Source organism: Onychostoma macrolepis, chromosome 07 (assembly GCF_012432095.1).
Source record: "Onychostoma macrolepis isolate SWU-2019 chromosome 07, ASM1243209v1, whole genome shotgun sequence".
In the NCBI taxonomy this organism is placed as follows: Eukaryota; Metazoa; Chordata; class Actinopteri; order Cypriniformes; family Cyprinidae; genus Onychostoma; species Onychostoma macrolepis.
Genome location: NC_081161.1, coordinates 19,203,148 through 19,221,883, shown reverse-complemented (window position 1 = coordinate 19,221,883; position 18,736 = coordinate 19,203,148). Strand labels below are relative to the sequence as shown.

Below are 18,736 nucleotides of genomic sequence, written 5' to 3'. Positions count from 1 at the left end.
GGGTCTTTCGTAGTAGTTCAGCTCTCAGAAGTGCTGTGGTCTGTATTTGCCACTGCCGGAAATTTTTTGAATATAATCTTACAGACGCTTCCAAATTTTAACCGCCGCTGGATGATATGTTGTTTACGGATATGATAGGTATGTGTGTTCAGTTACTGTCATAATTACTGTAATATTTCACAAAAATTATTGCTAAAATGTATATTTATTATCTAAATGTCTTTGGAAACAAAGCTGTTATCTAACATGAATGTTTGATCTTTATTCATTCTTCATTTCAGTGGACCTAAACACATGCTGATGATTTGAACCAGAATGTAGATGCAGATTTGGTAATGCAGTATATATGATATTTAGCCTATTTGGATATCTAATTTTGTAATATATTATATATTAGTATTATATGTAATATGTTAATATATATATATACAGTGGGGCAAAAATGTATTTAGTCAGCCACCAATTGTGCAAGTTCTCCCACGTGAAAAGATGAGAGAGGCCTGTAATTTTCATCATAGGTATACCTCAACTATGAGAGACAAAATGAGAAAAAAAAAATCCAGAAAATCACATTGTAGGATTTTTAAAGAATTTATTTGCAAATTATGGTGGAAAATAAGTATTTGGTCAATAACAAAATTTCATCTCAGTACTTTGTTATATACCCTTTGTTGGCAATGACAGAGGTCAAACGTTTTCTGTAAGTCTTCACACACTGTTGCTGGTATTTTGGCCCATTCCTCCATGCAGATCTCCTCTAGAGCAGTAATGTTTTGGGGCTGTCGCTGGGCAACACAGACTTTCAACTCCCTCCAAAGATTTTCGATGGGGTTGAGATCTGGAGACTGGCTGGGCCACTCCAGGACCTTAAAATGCTTCTTACGAAGCCACTCCTTCGTTGCCCGGGCGATGTGTTTGTGATCATTGTCATGCTGAAAGACCAAGCCACGTTTCATCTTCAATGCCCTTGCTGATGGAAGGAGGTTTTCACTCAAAATCTCACGATACATGGCCCCATTCATTCTTTCGTTTACACAGATCAGTCGTCCTGGTCCCTTTGCAGAAAAACAGCCCCAAAGCATGATGTTTCCACCCCCATGCTTCACAGTAGGTATGGTGTTCTTTGGATGAAACTCAGCATTCTTTCTCCTCCAAACACGACAATTTGAGTTTTACCAAAAGTTCTATTTTGGTTTCATCTGACCATATGATCATCCAAATGCTCTCTAGCAAACTTCAGACGGGCCGGACATGTACTGGCTTAAGCAGGGGGACACGTCTGGCACTGCAGGATTTGAGTCCCTGGCGGCGCAGTGTGTTACTGATGGTAGCCTTTGTTACTTTGGTCCCAGCTCTCTGCAGGTCATTCACTAGGTCCCCAGTGTGGTTCTGGGATTTTGCTCACAGTTCTTGTGATCATTTTGACCCCACGGGTGAGATCTTGCGTGGAGCCCCAGATCGAGGGAGATTATCAGTGGTCTTGTATGTCTTCCATTTTCTAATAATTGCTCCCACAGTTGATTTCTTCACACCAAGCTGCTTACCTATTGCAGATTCAGTCTTCCCAGCCTGGTGCAGGTCTACAATTTTGTTTCTGGTGTCCTTTGACAGCTCTTTGGTCTTAGCCATGGTGGAGTTTGGAGTTGGACTGTTTGAGGTTGTGGACAGGTGTCTTTTATACTGATAACGAGTTCAAACAGATGCCATTAATACAGGTAACGAGTGGAGGACAGAGGAGCCTCTTAAAGAAGAAGTTACAGGTCTGTGAGAGCCAGAAATCTTGCTTGTTTGTAGGTGACCAAATACTTATTTTACCGAGGAATTTACCAATTAATTCTTTAAAATCCTACAATGTGATTTTCTGGATTTTTTTCTCATTTTGTCTCTCATAGTTGAGGTATACCTATGATGAAAATTACAGGCCTCTCTCATCTTTTTAAGTGGGAGAACTTGCACAATTGGTGGCTGACTAAATACTTTTTTGCCCCACTGTATATACATATATTAGTGCTGTCAAACGATTAATCGCATCCAAAATAAAAGTTTTTGTTCACGTAGTATATGTGTGTATACTGTGTATATTTATTATGTATATATAATTACATACACATACAGTATATATTTTGAAAATATTTCCATGTATTTCCATGTATATATTTATATTCATATAATTGATATTATATATACATATTTTAAATGTAAATAAACGTAACATATTTTTCTTAAATATATACATGCATGTGTGTGTATTTATATATACATAATAAATATACACAGTATGCACAGATATATTATGTAAACAAAAACTTTTATTTTGGATGCGAATAATCACGATTAATAGTTTGACAGCACTAACATATGTATATATATATATATATATATACACACACACACACACATATACACACATATCTATCTATCTATCTATATAGCCTACACTGCAGCTCAAAAGTTTGGGATCAGTAAATTGATAAAAAATACAGAAAAAAAATGTTATTTTGTGAAATATTATTGCAATTTAAAGTGCCCCAATTATGGGTAATATGCATGCAAACTGTTCTGTCTTTGGCTGCACTTTTGCAACTGTTTACCTTCACAAACATAACCGACTGTTTTTGTAACTTGTGTTTTTAAAATAAACTTGTGTGTTTTTGACAGTTTAAGAATTGAAAGAGAACTTCCATGAGACTTCAAGGCCTTGCTTTCATTGTGCGCGTGCTTTGGATGTGTGCGCTCAGAAAACAGTACATTGAAGTTTAAAGTAATATGGTTTAAAACGCATGATTTCAGTACGATATTCATTTGAATCAAAACCAAACAGATGTTTTTTTTGACAGAGCGTCAGAGGAACGAGCTGTAAAGGCAAGCCCTATTCTGGAAAAGGGCCGTGGAGCAGCAGTTTGTTTCCATTTAAAGAGACATGAACAAAAACAGTGTGTTTCCGCTTCCACTCAAAATAGACATTTTCAAAATGATATAATAAATGATCTTTGGGGTATTTTGAGCTGAAACTTCACAGACACATACCTGGGGACACCTGAGACTTATATTACATATTAGGGGCATAATAGGTATCCTTTTAATATAGTTTCCATAAATTCCACTTTTACATACTTGTCAAATTAAATCTTTTATAATCTTTTGATTCAAAGTAGATGGAGTCTTTTCACATACTCACAAGAGTCCTCTCTTATTTTATCTGAGTGCAATAGTAACAAAAAACTTTACAAAAAAGTAACAAAACATGTTTTTCTTACTTTATGAGCATGATTCAATAAATCTTTTGATATTTTGTGATCAGGAATGAATAAACCATGGATAAGATGATCACTTTTCAAAGTCTGCATGGTAAAATGAGCAAATTGTTGAAAATTTGTGTCTTGCAGAAAGTATCTTAACAAATTATTTAATGTGACTGTACCATCCTCAGAATTTCAATCAGGAAAATACAATAAAATACCCCACTTGCTTGTTCAGTTCAAATCCAGTAATGGGTTTTAATTATACACGTCTTCATTTAGAATGGAAATTTTGAAATTAAAACACATCACTCCAGTCAGATTCAGGGAAAAGAATATTAACCTAAAGCACACCTAAGCCTTACTGTGCAGAGTAAGGCCAATTCCTGGATTTCAGTTATAGTTGTGCTTAACCTCTATCGTGAACTTCTATCGCTGCGCAATAGAAAGCATCCTGACCAACTGTGTCACAGTATGGTATGGGAGCTGCTCTGTTGCGGAGCGCAAGGCACTGCAGCGGGTGGTGAAAACTGCCCAGTGCATCACAGGGACTCCACTACCTGCCATCGAACACATCCAGAGGAAACGGTGTCTGCATCGAGCTCGCAGCATCCTTAAGGACTCCTCTCACCCAGCCCACAGACTGTTTTCTCTTCTGCCCTCCGGCAGGCGTTTCAGGTGCCTCCGGACCAGGACCAGCAGATTAAAGAACAGTTTCTTCCCCAGAGCTGTCTTTTTACTGAACTCTAACCCCTGTTGATCCACTTCCTCATATATTGTTAACTCTTCTCTCCTACCTCACATCTGCCTTATTTGCACTACTGAATGTAAATTTTTATTACAGTAACAACTGTTTACTTTTGTATCTTGCACTACCGTACCTAAATTGGATTATGCTCATTTGCACTGCCGACTGTTATTTACATTATCAAATGTTTACATTAGCATTTTGCACCGTACATCTAATTGTAATATGCAATCACTTCCACTGCACTTTTACACTTTGTTTATAGTAATAGCCATCTGTATATTATATTGATAGTACATATTCACCTGTAAATTCTGTTTATAGTAATAGCCATCTGTATATTTATTCACTTTACATATTCACCTGTAAATTCTGTTTATAGTAATAGCCATCTGTATATTTATTCACTTTACATATTCACCTGTAAATTCTGTTTATAGTAATAACCATATTTCTATATATATTTATACATATATTCAGTACATATCCTTGTCCTGCACTTATTCAACCATTGTATATCCTGCACTTGCTGCTATTGCACTTCTGGTTAGACCTAAACTGCATTTCGTTGCTCTGTACCTGTACTTGTGTAATGACAATAAAGTTGAATCTAATCTAATCCCCGCCTCCGCCTCAGTCGCCTGAGCCTTCAGCTCTGCCTTGGCCCTCCGGATCCTCAGTTTCACCCCGGCTCTCCGTCTGCTCAGTTCCACCTGGGTCTCCACCTCCAGCAGCTCAGTCTCCGTCAGTCGGTCCCCTGGTATCGTCGGTCCCCTGGTATCGTCGGTCCCTTCTCCACCATGGCTCCTCCCGCCGTCAACTCCACCGTGGGCCACCATCCTAGCGGGCCTCTGGATTGCCACCTGTCTCCTCTTACTCCGGGCTCCTCCCTGGCTCCTTCCTCCATCAACTCCACCAACTCCACCCTGGCCCTATGAACTGTGCCCCTTTCCCGTTGCCTGCCCCCCTCCTGCTCCACGCCCACCTCCAGAACCCCCCACCCTCCCTCCTCTGTTGGACTGCTTTTTGTCCATTTGTTCCGGGAGGGGACTAAATGTTACATGTTGACCTAGTTTCCTTAGTTCCCCTGATTAGTTAATTAGCTCCACACCTGTTTCTGTTTCCCCTTGATTACATTTAGTATTTAAAGCCTGTGTTCATCTTTGTTTCTTGGTCTGCTATTATTTGATCTATGTGTTTGCTACCCCTCGCTCCTGGATTATTTCTGTTTCTTATTTGGATTATCATTAAAAGACTGTTTTGTTTATTCTCCCTCGTCGTGTGCTTTATTAGCTAACACCGTAACAGTCTAACTCATTATCTCTAAAGCAATCCTGCCCCCTTGCGGCTCACGCACTTCATGTGTAAATATCCACTTGAGACAAACAAAGAGTGAGGAGATTGTTCATCTCGGCTACTGTTCGTTTCTGGAAGAAGACGCTGCGTAAATGCAGGATTTCCCTTGAAAGAAGAACAAGATTTCATCCAGTAGAGGAGATCAATCTGAGTAAGTAATGTTTCTTTTTTTTTTTGCATTAGTTAGTGTTATTGTAACATAAACTTGAACACATTTACTAGTTGGGTTTTTCCCAAACTACAACATGATGAATGCTACGCATCTAAGAATATTTAGACCATGTTTATTATTAATACTCTGTTCACAAATATATTTCATAGTGTGCTAAACAATAATTCGTTTTTCAGATATAAAATGTCCTTTTTTATGATAGTACAAGCATGCGCGAGTCTATGGCTACAAAATCATATCATAGGCTACTATAAAATCATACTAGGCTATATGACTACAGAATCATAGAGTTTGGTAAAGTTGGCAAGATATTCACAGATTCGACTTTTCCGGATCAATAACTCGTGAGCAAAACATTTTAACTACACAAATGACACCTCTTTTCATTCGTAGTGATGTAGTAAATACGCTACATTGTGTTTTCCTCAAAACAAGCTTTCCTCCACTCTGTACAAAATACATTGATCTCAATGCGCTGGCGTCTGAGAGACAAGTTCTAAGGGACCGTCTGCAAAGTGTGAAAAGCAAAATGCTCACAAATGGGTTTTTTTTGGGGTTTTTTTGGTTGTTTTCATTTCAGATCAGATACCTGCACCACAGATGAATCCTGCTGACTTTCAGTCTCTTCAAACTGTTTTCCTCTGAGAGCGCTGTACCAACATCAGATATTCAACTACACTGATATTCTATGGTAAAACAAGATCCTTGACTACTGATTATGTTTTTTTTCTTCTTGAATTCATGGAAAGAAGCAAACACTTAAATAACACACGTAAATATCAGGTATGATTTACTTGCTTCACTTGTTGAACAGAATCTGTTTTCAGGAATTACTCCAAGTCTGTTCACATCTCTGTGTGCACAATGTGTCTTTGACCTTCATTATGTATGTTTTGATTATACTGTGTTGTAAATAAAATGCAAATAATGAAAAAAAAAAAAATATTTTTCAATCTCTTCACATTCTCTCTTACCTGCCTCAAAGCCACAGTCACACTGATGGGCCATTAGGGGGAGGGCCCTTCGTCTCTCAGGTGAGAATCACTTAATATTCAAGGCCATTGCCACTCCCTCACATATAGGCTTTCAATCACAAAACATGTCTTTTAAAAATTTAAATCAATATACATTAAATATATTTTTTTTCTGTGAAGGAGTAAGCAAGATGATTTTCACATTTTGACATGAGTATTCTAGCCTACAAGACTGATTACTCAAAAGTCTTATTCAGAACTATTCAGTATGTGTTTAATGGCCTTATTTCAGCTACATCCCCCCCCCCCCCAAAAAAAAAACTTACTAACCACGCATAATCTTTTTTTTTTTTTTTTTAAATGCAAACATATACATCAATCTTGCTCACATATTATTGTAGCACAGTTTGTGCCAAACACACACACACACACACACACACACAAAAAATAAAAATAAATACATGTTGGCCAATAGTATGTTATAAGTAGCTAAAAGAATCACAAATGTCAGGGCATGTCAAAACAACGGCCCCAAAATCACCTCAGACCCCAGAGGGTCCAGAGATATGACCAGTAAGGGTAGCTTAGGGGGACTGAGAAGCAAGACAAGATGGTTAGACTGAAAGGCTGATTTTCTAAAAGGCATATGCAATACAAAGTAATTCAAATATAGATATATTTTAGTGAAACAAAACACATAGGACAGTAACACTGCTAATAAGGCACTCAAATGCACCTATGAGAATCGATAGTGTCACCGACTGTGGTGTAAAGGTCTGTGGTTAATCATTTCCCAAACCCTTTTTTGATTAGGGTGAACTATCACCACTATAAATTAGATCTTTATTTAATCTAAATTTAATCTTTAGCTCAGTGAAACTCATGCATTATATTTAATGGCACAAGGAGATACAAATTTGCATCAGCCATGACATACCTGGTGGCTTCCCTGCACACCTTTTAAAAAAAAAAAAAAAAAAAATGCAGTTGGCTGGCAAAATACTGGGCCACCAAGTCCCGGAGCTGTTGCATTTCTAAACAAAAACTAACAAACTGAGGGGGAGAAGATAGCAAATATACAAAAATAAATTAATTGCAGGTTGTGACCACCGGATCAGCTGCTATTGTGCTTTTTTTTTTAAACTAATCTAGCAACCATCGTTTGAATACAATAGGCCAAGACAAAAGTAGAACACAGTAGTGTTCACTACCACAAAAAACAAAAAAAAAAAACTGCTACAGTATTCTAAATTTTAATTCTTGCAGACCAAGTACACACACTGTAAAAAGTGATAAGTTGACTTAACTTACAAAAAATTGAGGAAACCCATTGCCTTAAAATTAAGTACATAATAAATAAAAAAAAAAAAAAAAAAAGTTATTGAACTTGACAATTCAATTAACTTTTTATTATTATTTTTTTTAATTATCATTTACTTAAAAATTTTAAGGCAACGGGTTTCCTTGATTTTTTTTTTTTTAAAGTTAAGTCAACATCACTTTTTACAGTGCATTACTAATTAAAATTTTTACAATTTTTGAACAAAATCATGAAACACTTTATTGTTGTTGAGTTGAATAGCATTTATCTCATTCACATACCACCTACAGTACAATCCAGTTTGACCAGGTGCAGTCTGCATTGGCAAATTGCTGTGCTATGTCAAATGAAGTAATTGTCCTTGTTTTCAGTGCAAACATGCCTTTCTGTGTCACTGAGGCTCATTATAGGAGGCACCAGGTTCACTAAGGTCAGCGCTATTTGACTGGTACAATTAACATGGCATTATAAAAGTTTATTTAAACGGGATGTTTGTGTACAGTCCCTGGTGTTCGTGGAAGCAGTAGCTGGATCAACTGTCTGTACTGGTATTCCCTATGTTATGTGGACCAAATACTAGTATATTTTGACCTTGTGGGAACATTGTTTTGGTCTCCATGAGGAAACAAGCTTATAAATCTTTTTTTTTTTTTTTTAAATTTAAATCTAAAAATGCATAAAGTTTTGGGTGAGGGGTAGGTTTCACGTTCCGAAACCTTCACCCTCTCTGCTCCTCTCTAGAGGAATGAGCTGTCAACCTCCACCTGAACTGCTTGGATAAGTGTCTGCTAAATGCATAAATGTTTTTTTTGTTTTGTTTTTTCACTTGAAAGTCCTAAAAAATATAACCCCATGCTTCTTGACTAGTCCGTGAATTCATCAATTTTCTCACTTACATAATAATGCAACTTATAGAGAAAAAGATGCCTCATTACACACAAATACAGAAGCCTTTAGTGTCTGACAAATAACAATTTGTAAATGTCTAAATCGTGACAAATGCCACACATGAATAATGTGAAATCACTAGTGTGCTTTCAGTCAAAATAAGGCCAGCACTTAGTCAGAGGCATGTCTGCTGTTTTCAGAGAGGATCAGTGCTATTTTTCCAGTTCATACTGCAATGGTCCACAGAATAATAGGAAGATCTACTGACAAATATATAACCGCATCTCATACCGGCAGACCACTTCCCAAGCTTTCCTTCCCTTCTAATATGTGTGCTGTATGAAAAATGGAAAAGTCACAAGGTTGCTTTTATGCAAAGCAAATCTTGAACCAAATATTTGGCCATATTTTTGTTGGACAAACATAATTTTCTCCATATTTTCTTCCCCCCCCCCCTCCCCCCATGTGTCCTGTGGTAGAGTATGGGCGGAAAGACACCAGGTGACTATGAATCAAACAATGACTAAATAATAAAATTCCACAGTGATAGCAGGATTTCCATTTAGGTCAGCTTTGCTGACAACACATTCAGTCTCCTGGGGCATGCTGGGCTTCCTTTTTGCCCTGGACTTGCCGATGACCTCTACAAGGGCGAGAATTCAGCTGATTATTGAAGTGATGCAGGCCTTGAGCATGTTCAAATAAGTCTATGCAACAACAACAGTAAGAAATAAATAACTCTGATTATTTAAACGAAAGGACCTTTATTCTGTTAAATCAAATTACAGTGGTTGCCAAAGTGTCAGTATGCCTTAAGGTATCACATTAGAAGAGAGAGGAAATGATTAAAGGAAAAATGGCATCGTCTTTTCAACAATCATGTTTAACTGACTTTTGTTTGCAACCAAGCTAACCATGGCCATAACTTGGAGGCACAACACCTTGATCTGATCTTACAGACAGCCTGCTTACAGTTTAGGCAGTAGTTTAAACAGTTTTATATTTATAGTATTATGTTATATCATTATTATTAGACTTTATTCTCCAAGAGCATATAACTTTACCTGGATCATAATAGTAAACCACTATTCGCTCGCTCACTCACTCAGGCCCTGTTCATACCAGGTAAATGGGCGGGTTTATGTAAGGACTTTTTCTGAATTTTCGAACTGATATTGGAAAACAATCTTGTGCAATTTAGGATTTTCCACTTGTGATTGGATCAACAAAAAGCATCTGAATATCAGGTGTAAACAAGGCCTCATTCACTCATAAAGTCATATAACTTCACCTTCGACATGCGTCTGGCAGGCATGAAACCATCAAATACAGTAGGGATCATCAGGGTCATTGCCTTTGCTTCAGACAACAGGGTAATAGTCAGACAAAGTGCCTCACTGAAATTGTATGCACAACAGACAAGGATTATCTTAGAGACTCACCAACATTGCTTTCCAGATTTACCGTTGCCTTCAGGTTTAACTTGTCAAAGGCCTGACAAAGTCTTTTTCATTTAGTCTCCCCATCTCCAGACCTCCCAGTTCTGGCCAACAGCCACCATGCCCCCAGCTACCTCCCAACCTGCATCTGCGCAGGGTATGCTGGGCCAGAGAAAGCAGACACAGTCACCCTCCCCTGGCCTGGTGTGTGTAAGGAGGGTTGGGGGTTTGGGGGAGAGGGCGCTTACATCAGTACTATGATATTAGCTGACGGATGGCTTGTCCAGGGGTACTGACTGTGAGTAACAGGCCGCCTCCCCCCCCATACACAAGCACATGTGGTGTCAATTACAAAAAAAATTGTTTTTACCCACCGCCGGATGGAGAGGAAGGCTCTCTGGGCCGTTGTTTTTTGGCAGGACAAGTAGGCAGCAATTCAATTTCCTATCAGCGTTATGGCATTTCGATCACACCACTGTTTACTCACTTATAAACAAACAGTACATTAGAGGCTCTATGACGAACAACAAAAGGATGATAGTAACCGGAACGATCAAACTTCTCTCTTCTGTATGAATACATGTGTATACAGTGTATACTTTGCTTGATTTTCTGATTTTCAGTACGCTTCAGTGTGTTTATACGTAATAAACATACTACACATGTTTATTTTAGTTCAGATTGGAGAAAAAAATAGGGAAATTAATTTGTCTGGAAAGATGGAGTTCATGATACTAAAAGTTTTGACAAATCCTGCCATAAACACACAAATCAGTAATCGGGTAATCATCTGAAAATTAGGCAGTAAGTAGCATTCAAACTATTAGCTTACATTTTAAAATACAAATTTAGAGAGGAGATACTCACTGTTTTAGATTGTATGAACTAAAGATGACTAATCAACCATTACAGTATACTGTATAATACAAATATATAATAAGGCTATAAATATAAATCAGTTCTGTCATAATTATGACATAAAAAATCAAAAAGATGAGAAAATTATTAAAAAGTATTTTATCTAATAATTCTGTCATTTTATGTCATAGTTTTAACTGTTTATCTCGTAACTGTTGGCGTGGCGTGAAGTGGGAGTGGCTTAAACCGGAAGTTCGTCAAATTACATGGACATCCCATTTTAAATGCAAATATGTTTGATTCGTAGTTTTTATTTATCAAATATGCATTGTATAACTAAAGAAAGTATTCTTTTTTTTATTAAAATTATAACTTTGTAAATATCCTCTATTTAAAACTTTATCAAAAAAGAAAAATAACTTTTTTCTTCTTATTTTCCAGTGAAACTTTGTGTACAAATTTGACAAGAGAGAAGCATCCGCAATCTTAAATTAAGAGCACTAGTAGAAAAAAGGAAGCTGAAAAAAAAAAAAATTTGAAATGGAAAGAAAGTTTTCAGTAGCCTACTCATAGCAGAATGACAATAAAGCTGGCTTGAACTTTAAGTAACTTAGATCATGTGTTGCAGGAGTCTGTGGTCATTTACGAGGTTTTTTTTAATCAGCAGAGCACAACAAATAATTTGGACCCTCCAAAAGCCTTGATCAAACATCGCTTTTCTTCGTCTTGTATAATTAAATGTAATGCCATTCACGAAAAGTTTTTACTGTTGGATTTAGAAAAGGTTTGAAATTAGGACCGTTTTTAGGATATTTTTTGTCGAGTTGATATAACTCCAGACAAAGCTCTGATTTCTGAGAGACGCGCATAGACCCCAACGCGGCTATTAAATTTGCGCTCATTTCATGAATATAAGCTATAGTTTACACTCATTCACTTTACACATCCAGGCCCATTGCCAGCTATGAGGTCCAGTCCTCCGTAAATGTTTCATGTTCAAAAATAAAATTTGAAAGCAAATAAAATTATTTTAAATCATGTCGCTGAATAAATTCATGTATATAAATTCACTGTATGGCGCCACCATATTGTGTGGCCACATCGGGCAAGACTTAAAACAACCACACGAAAAACAATGTTGAAAAGTCGATTGCCAACGACGCTGTAGTAAGATCCGTTGACGCTCTGACGATCGAACGTTTGGTCTTGTATTTAAAGGAGCCGAAAAACAAACAAGCATGTTGATCTTGTGCAGACTGACCAAAAGTAGGGTATAAGTTAACCTCATGAAATATTTTAATTGTGAAAGTAAAAAATTGATCGATGGAAAACTTAATTATAGTTGCATGTTTGCTAAAGAAATAAACCAATAAAAGCCATTTGTGTGGTGTGTTTTTTGTGTTCGTGGTTAAGTGCTAGTCTAAATGCAGTTGGTCAAATTGGTGTTGTTTTGAGCAAATTAATTGCATTCCCGCTGAAAAACAAGCGTTCTAGCGTGAAAATGCTTAGGAACTAATGTGGTCGGAACCAAAGTTTACAGGACTGCGTTCTCTGGACTCCGCTTAAGCGGAGGACTTCTACTTTCCGATTGGTTGCCGCCCAACCGCGTCATAGCTCATTACCATAAAGTTGACCTGATTTCAACTCTCCTCGACGCTCTCGCCGCTGCTTGCCGCCGGCTCACATTGAAAATGAATGACTTCCGGCCACTTTGACGCTCTCGCCGCCTGCGGTGTGAACGCACAGTAACGCGGAGAAAGCACGTTTTTCACACCGGCCGTGCAAAGGGTTATGGCAATTGATGATCAACCTGATCTCACAGAATTCCGTGTAATGTTCACGGAAATTAACCCCGAATCTGGTGGCATCACGGAATCGCCGAAAATTCCGTGATGGGCTCACAGAAGGCATCAGTCGTGGTCCACGCAGGGATTCACTGGTTCAACACCAGCGCTGCATCGGACCACGTAAAAAGAGTGACTCCGATGCAGTTATACTTTCACTGGAGTACCTGACCCACCCCTACCCTAAACCTACCCAGTTCTGAACAATAATGATGACGATACATTTCCCAGTATCGCGTCGGCATATTGATGCTAAGGGTTTCCGTGCGTGGAGCTGACTTACATTGCTATCACTTCTGTGAGCCCATCACGGAATTTTCGGCGATTCCGTGATGCCACCACAGATTCGGAGGTTAATTAAGTCCGTGAACATTACACGGAATTCTGTGAGATCATGTTGTGATGATACAGTAAGCCTTAACCACTGCAACGCGATCTTAAGTAGAATAATATAAACATTAAATAATATAAAATGTCTACATTCACTACCACTCAGTCTCCGCTGTAGCTCCCGTGACCTAAATTCCCAGAATGCATTGCCGCTGTGACGACACATTCCCAGACTCTATAAGGTATTCGGCTTTGGGCACATCCCTAATAATTATGTCACAGTTCACCGAAGCATGATCTTTTTCTCATGTGGCTTTAATGGACTTTCATGGGGAAATGGGAGCAAACTAGGATGAAATTATTTTTGTCAGACACAGACACTAGTTTAAAGCTAATTTAGGGGTTCCAGCCTTGTGTTTAGCAGTACCTGACATAGTACAGTAAATTATGTGAAGGCATGATGCTTTGTTAAAACGTGGATCCTGGTGGATTTTCGCTCCCATTTTGCAGTTAAAGGGCATTTTTATAATTGTTTGACATTTGTGTAATTACTGAATGCTATGGACACCAATACTCTCTCTCAGCTGAGCGTTCTAAAATAATAGAAATCCTTTCACACCCCAAAAAAAATGACTAGTGATTCTTCCAAAAGCAACTGATTCATCGTTTTCCATAATTGCTGATCTTTTCAATGGCCTTTTCATACTCAATAAAAAGTGAGAAACATTCCCGCCCACTGAGTCACTGCTGTTCACATGTGCAACTAATAGCACCTGTAAACATCGGGGGAAGTCCTTTACGCAGTTGTTAAATGAACCCCCTCTTTTTCTTCACGGAGGCCTCGACAGGGGCTTAAGTGTTTGGGAAACACTTCTGTCTTGTTGATACTTAACGTATCACAACACATTGTAGGTTCAGTGTGTTATTTGCGAGGTTCGGTTACAGAAATCTGATATGGAAACAACCTCATGTTCTCCACTGTGGGTGAGGGAATGAGCCAAGCTCATGGAAAGCACAGTTCTGCTCTTGAGCTTGTGTTGATAATGAACTGTGCCTTCAGGGCACAGTTTATTGCACTGCCTACCAAATCACATCGAGCAAATTTTATGTGGCAAATTAAGAGCCTAAACATTTCCGGAAAACTCTTTTCGTCTTGCGGTATACGTGGTGATATGGCAGAGAAGTCTTTTTGGATAAGTTAAATTAAGCTTGCTTGTCTCCCAAGTATTTGAGCATGAGCAAAAAGTAGCTTAATTAGAGTGGCTAATAGTAAGCAATTTGTTTGCTTTGGAAACTCTGAAATATGTTTGTTGAAGCTGTTCTTTCTTGGTTTTTAAGTGCTGTTACGCATCTCAAATGGGAAAATATGATCACCGCAAACCATGTCAAATCACAGAAGTCTTAAAGTTACAGCAAAGTTGGAACTGAATCTAAGCAGACATCTTTTTTTTGAGTGTGTCAGTTAGGTCAAATTCTGAGGTCACAACTCTAGTCCAACTTCATAACAAAATATTATATATTGCGAACCACAAATCCACACCACTATAGGCCGAGGCACATCAATCAAAGGTCTGGCTCATGAGGTAGGGTGGCTCCTCTGGTGTTCTGAGCATAAGGTAATGGAAACACCAACCCATGACGCAGACAGACACGTCCTTGATGTAAGCGAAAGCCAGTTGTTCTGCCACTTTGAACAACTTTGCAATGAAAGGGCAGCGGGAGCTGAGTTGTTATTTTCTTGCACCAATGAGTGATTTGGTCATGGACTGATAAGATCTTTGGGACACTGCGATGGCTGGGTTGAGAAGACTGGAGAAACGAAGAGCTGAGCCGTTTCTTCCACACAACATTGTGTTGTTCAAACTGAACATTACTCCATGCACACTGGAAGCCTGCATGGAGATGGTGGGGCTCTAATGCTTACTTTCAGACAGCCTTTCTCTGTGAGTGAAAACCCATGACGCAGGTAATAAGACTTTCCCTAACGCAAAACCGTATCCCCTCCCCCTTCACTATGCTTTCCATCTGTTTTTCAGACTCTATTTCAAACTTGTTTAATTCAAGTCTGAGTGCAGGTTCATCAAGGAAAAAGTTCATGACCATTTCAGATCTTCCAACGCATGGTATATTTCTAGCAGCCCGAGCTTCATCTCCAAGGAAAACCAGGTTTGTGATGAATTAAGGCAAATTGAAGAAAACATTTTAAAGGTTATTGAACATGCTGTAATCCACTCCCTTTATTTATCATGTGCAGGTCATTTGCAACTAAATAGACTCTGAAAACAGATGTAATGTGAAGGTCAGAGCAATCTTTTATGAAACATATTTCAAACATTTCTTTTATTATAACACAGACGGGGCATTGCTTCAGGAATAAGAGTAGGAACCTCGAAAAAAAACACTGAATAGGTTAAATAAACCAAATTCCCTGATTTAAGGGAAAAAGTATGAATCCAATAAATCCAATGGGTAGTTTCCATGGAAACTGTGTAAATAAGTTCCATTTCATTACCACTCTATGGCAAGAGAGACTTTCCTAGAGAGCACATGATCAGAACCGCCAGCTTTCAGTTCAAAAGGACTAATCTTGTGCCCTTCCCTCCTATTCCAGCCGCTCCTGATGACACACTGCCTGTCATGACCTCATATTTTACTGACCACCTGCTTTGTCCAGATCAACAGTCAAATGGTGATGTTTGTGATTATTTCTGCCCTGTTCCACCTGGTAATGGGGAAGAGGAAGTCGGGAATGATGGCCTCGCTCCTCGTTCATTCATCTAGTGCACCTTCCTCAGTTAGCTGTGAGCCAGCTCTGGGTCAAGGAAGTGCCCTGAAATCCAGTCTGTCCACCCAACAAGAATGTAAAAAACAAGGAAAGGCCTCTGTCTAGGAGTGTGTCTGTAACCTTGCTTTGACTCGCTCTGACAATCTCTCTGGATTCTCAGGACAATCTCAGAACTCTGGATTTACCCAAGTCGTATGATCACCAAATCTAAATGTATTTAATAAAACATACAGTAAACACAGTAATAATGTGAAATTGTAACTATTTTCTGTTTTAATATATTTTCAAATGTAATTTATTCCTGTGATGGAAAAGCAGAAATTTCAGGATACTATGATCAACAGAATGTTCAGTACAGTATTTATTTGAAATATATATATTTTTTTACATTATACAATTTTGACATTATTTATATTATACATTTCTTTAGCCTCACTTCTAATTGATCCTTTCTGAAAAAAAGCATTACACTTTTTGAATGGTAGTGACCAAGAATGTGAATGCCTGTCCCTTTTCTGATCATTTTATATTTTTGTTAAAAGAAAATTACTATTAAGATGTTTCTGATATATAGTGTTGGGCAAAATTCAGATTTGAAGAACTAGCAACCTTTCAGTTCACTAGTGCAAAAAAGCTAAGATAAGGAAAGGTTAGCAAAAAAAAAAAAGCATAATGCTGCGATTTTTTTTTTGTAATAATAGATGTCAATGGAGGACAGGCTTCACAACGCTGAATAAAGTGTTGTTTTTTGTGGAAAAAGCAATATCATGTTTGCCATTATATATTCAATTTGGATCTATCTATTTTTTTTTTTTAGGGAACACAGAATTGAGTTTTAAAAAGAGTATAGGTTTAAAAGGAAGTCACAGACAATTTTACTGCAGTATGATTCAGTTTAAGCCACTTTTCTTTCAGTGATTGACTGTAGCACCAGACAGAAGATCAACGATGTCAGCTCTGTAATGTGATTGGTTCTATCTGTCTATCTGTCTGTCTGTCTGTCTGCCACATTTTAAAAGCCAGAAAAGAGCAATAAGAGATGAGATTTATTTCTATAATAATACAATGTATATATTATGAAGTGTAACATGTATAGCAGGTAAAAAGCCAGCCCTATAGGGGTCAATGACCGCTTGTGCCACTGTACATCTATGCCTTTATCTGTAGAACTCATCCTGCTCTGTGCCAGATCAAACACAGTCTCCCCCACCTCCACATACACATACAAAGAGAATTGTTCAAGGTCTCCACCTGTACTGCCATTCACTCTCATGTTGCACAGGAGGTCTTGGATCACACCATTTCAGAGAAGACGATGGATATGTCATGGAGGGAAGGAAAAGGGTCTGCCTAAAAACACTGAATCAGGTTGCAGCGCCTCAGGCTTGTATTGTTCCTACTAAATATAGGCCAATTCTTCAATTTTCAATTTGTCTTCTAAAATACTGAACCGACAAAAGCGCCAACTCTCAATTTCTGCTATCTATTATGACCATGCCCAATTGTCCGCACCCTGAAACACACATTGACACACAAACACGCACACACCCTCATACAGACACTCTAATTTCCACAACAAATGAAAGGGGACATCTTGCAGAGAAACTCTCTCACTCATTCGCACCCATATGCTGTATGTATCAGTATAAAGGATACAGAGCCTTGAATGGATTTTCACATCAGAGCTCTTCAATCAAATGAAAAACGTCATGGTAAAAGTGACGTTTGAAGTGCATAAATAAACAAAAGACATTCATTGCGTTCATTGAAGTCACACAGGCTACGTGGGATGAAACTAAACCGGACTGTACAAAACAACAGTTAACAGATTAGTTGGGTTGAATCTCTCATTTCAAGACAATCATAAAGGGTCATAAAAGTCTATTATAGGCATGCTTCCATTGAATTTATGAACACTATCAGATTTCCACAAACCCTTTGTAGTTCTTAGCAGTTTTGATGGCTGTCATTCGATTAAGAAAAGCCATTCTTCAAACACATCTCAGTTGTTTGAAAAAGTAGGCTAAGTAAACCGTATGGCCCAAAGTCCTCCGAAAGATATTTTCTATAAGATGAGAAAATATCGATTCAAAGCAAAGCGAAAAGCAGCCTGAACAATTTTCATTCACCGCCAAAATTTCACAGCATGCTAAGTATTCAGCATGTCCATAAATCGTGTCAACTATATTTGAAGCAATTTACATTTGAATTTTCAAGCAATTCCATGAACACCTAGTAACTTTTGACGTACTGTAGCCTATATGTCCTTGTTGCTCCCATTTTTCTTCTCATTCCATTTACTTTCAGTGGTTCATTTCAGGTGATCTGCTGTTATTTCTCTTTCCCTGAATGGATTTTATTTGTTTCTTGGATAATACAAGGCAATAAGATACTCAGAAACAGGTAAAAGAACAAAAGAAAAGGCGTAGCCCTTGCCCCCCTCACTCCAGTGCCTTGCTTTTCACCAGAGACAGCAAATCCCCTCAGAAAAACAGACTTACGTAACCACACGGCGCACCTGCAGTGAGCACAGAAGAGAAAACTTGAAAGCAACAGTTTGAATGGCTGGACTTAAAAGACGTCCTAAACCAACTGTCATAATATGTAAAGCAATATGGCCATGATTCCTAAAACTTTCATCTGTAATTGTTTAGAATTGACCTCTTCCATCGATTCTGTCATCAGTTTTGAGTTTATTTTAATGACCATAAAAAAAAAAAAGAAAATTAAAAAAAACCTCCAGATTGTAACCTTGCATGCTTCATTCAATATAAGGGAATGT

The 18,736-nt window shown here is 38.1% G+C and overlaps 1 long non-coding RNA gene across 1 annotated transcript; it reads left to right on the top strand.

Annotated features, from left to right (window-relative positions):
- The first annotated feature begins 14,806 nt into the window (after positions 1–14,806).
- Positions 14,807–16,391, top strand: LOC131544994 (uncharacterized). Its single transcript, XR_009272292.1, has 4 exons — positions 14,807–15,135; positions 15,234–15,335; positions 15,424–15,468; positions 15,781–16,391. It is a non-coding gene; the product is annotated as an uncharacterized LOC131544994 (long non-coding RNA).
- The last annotated feature ends 2,345 nt before the right edge of the window (positions 16,392–18,736 follow it).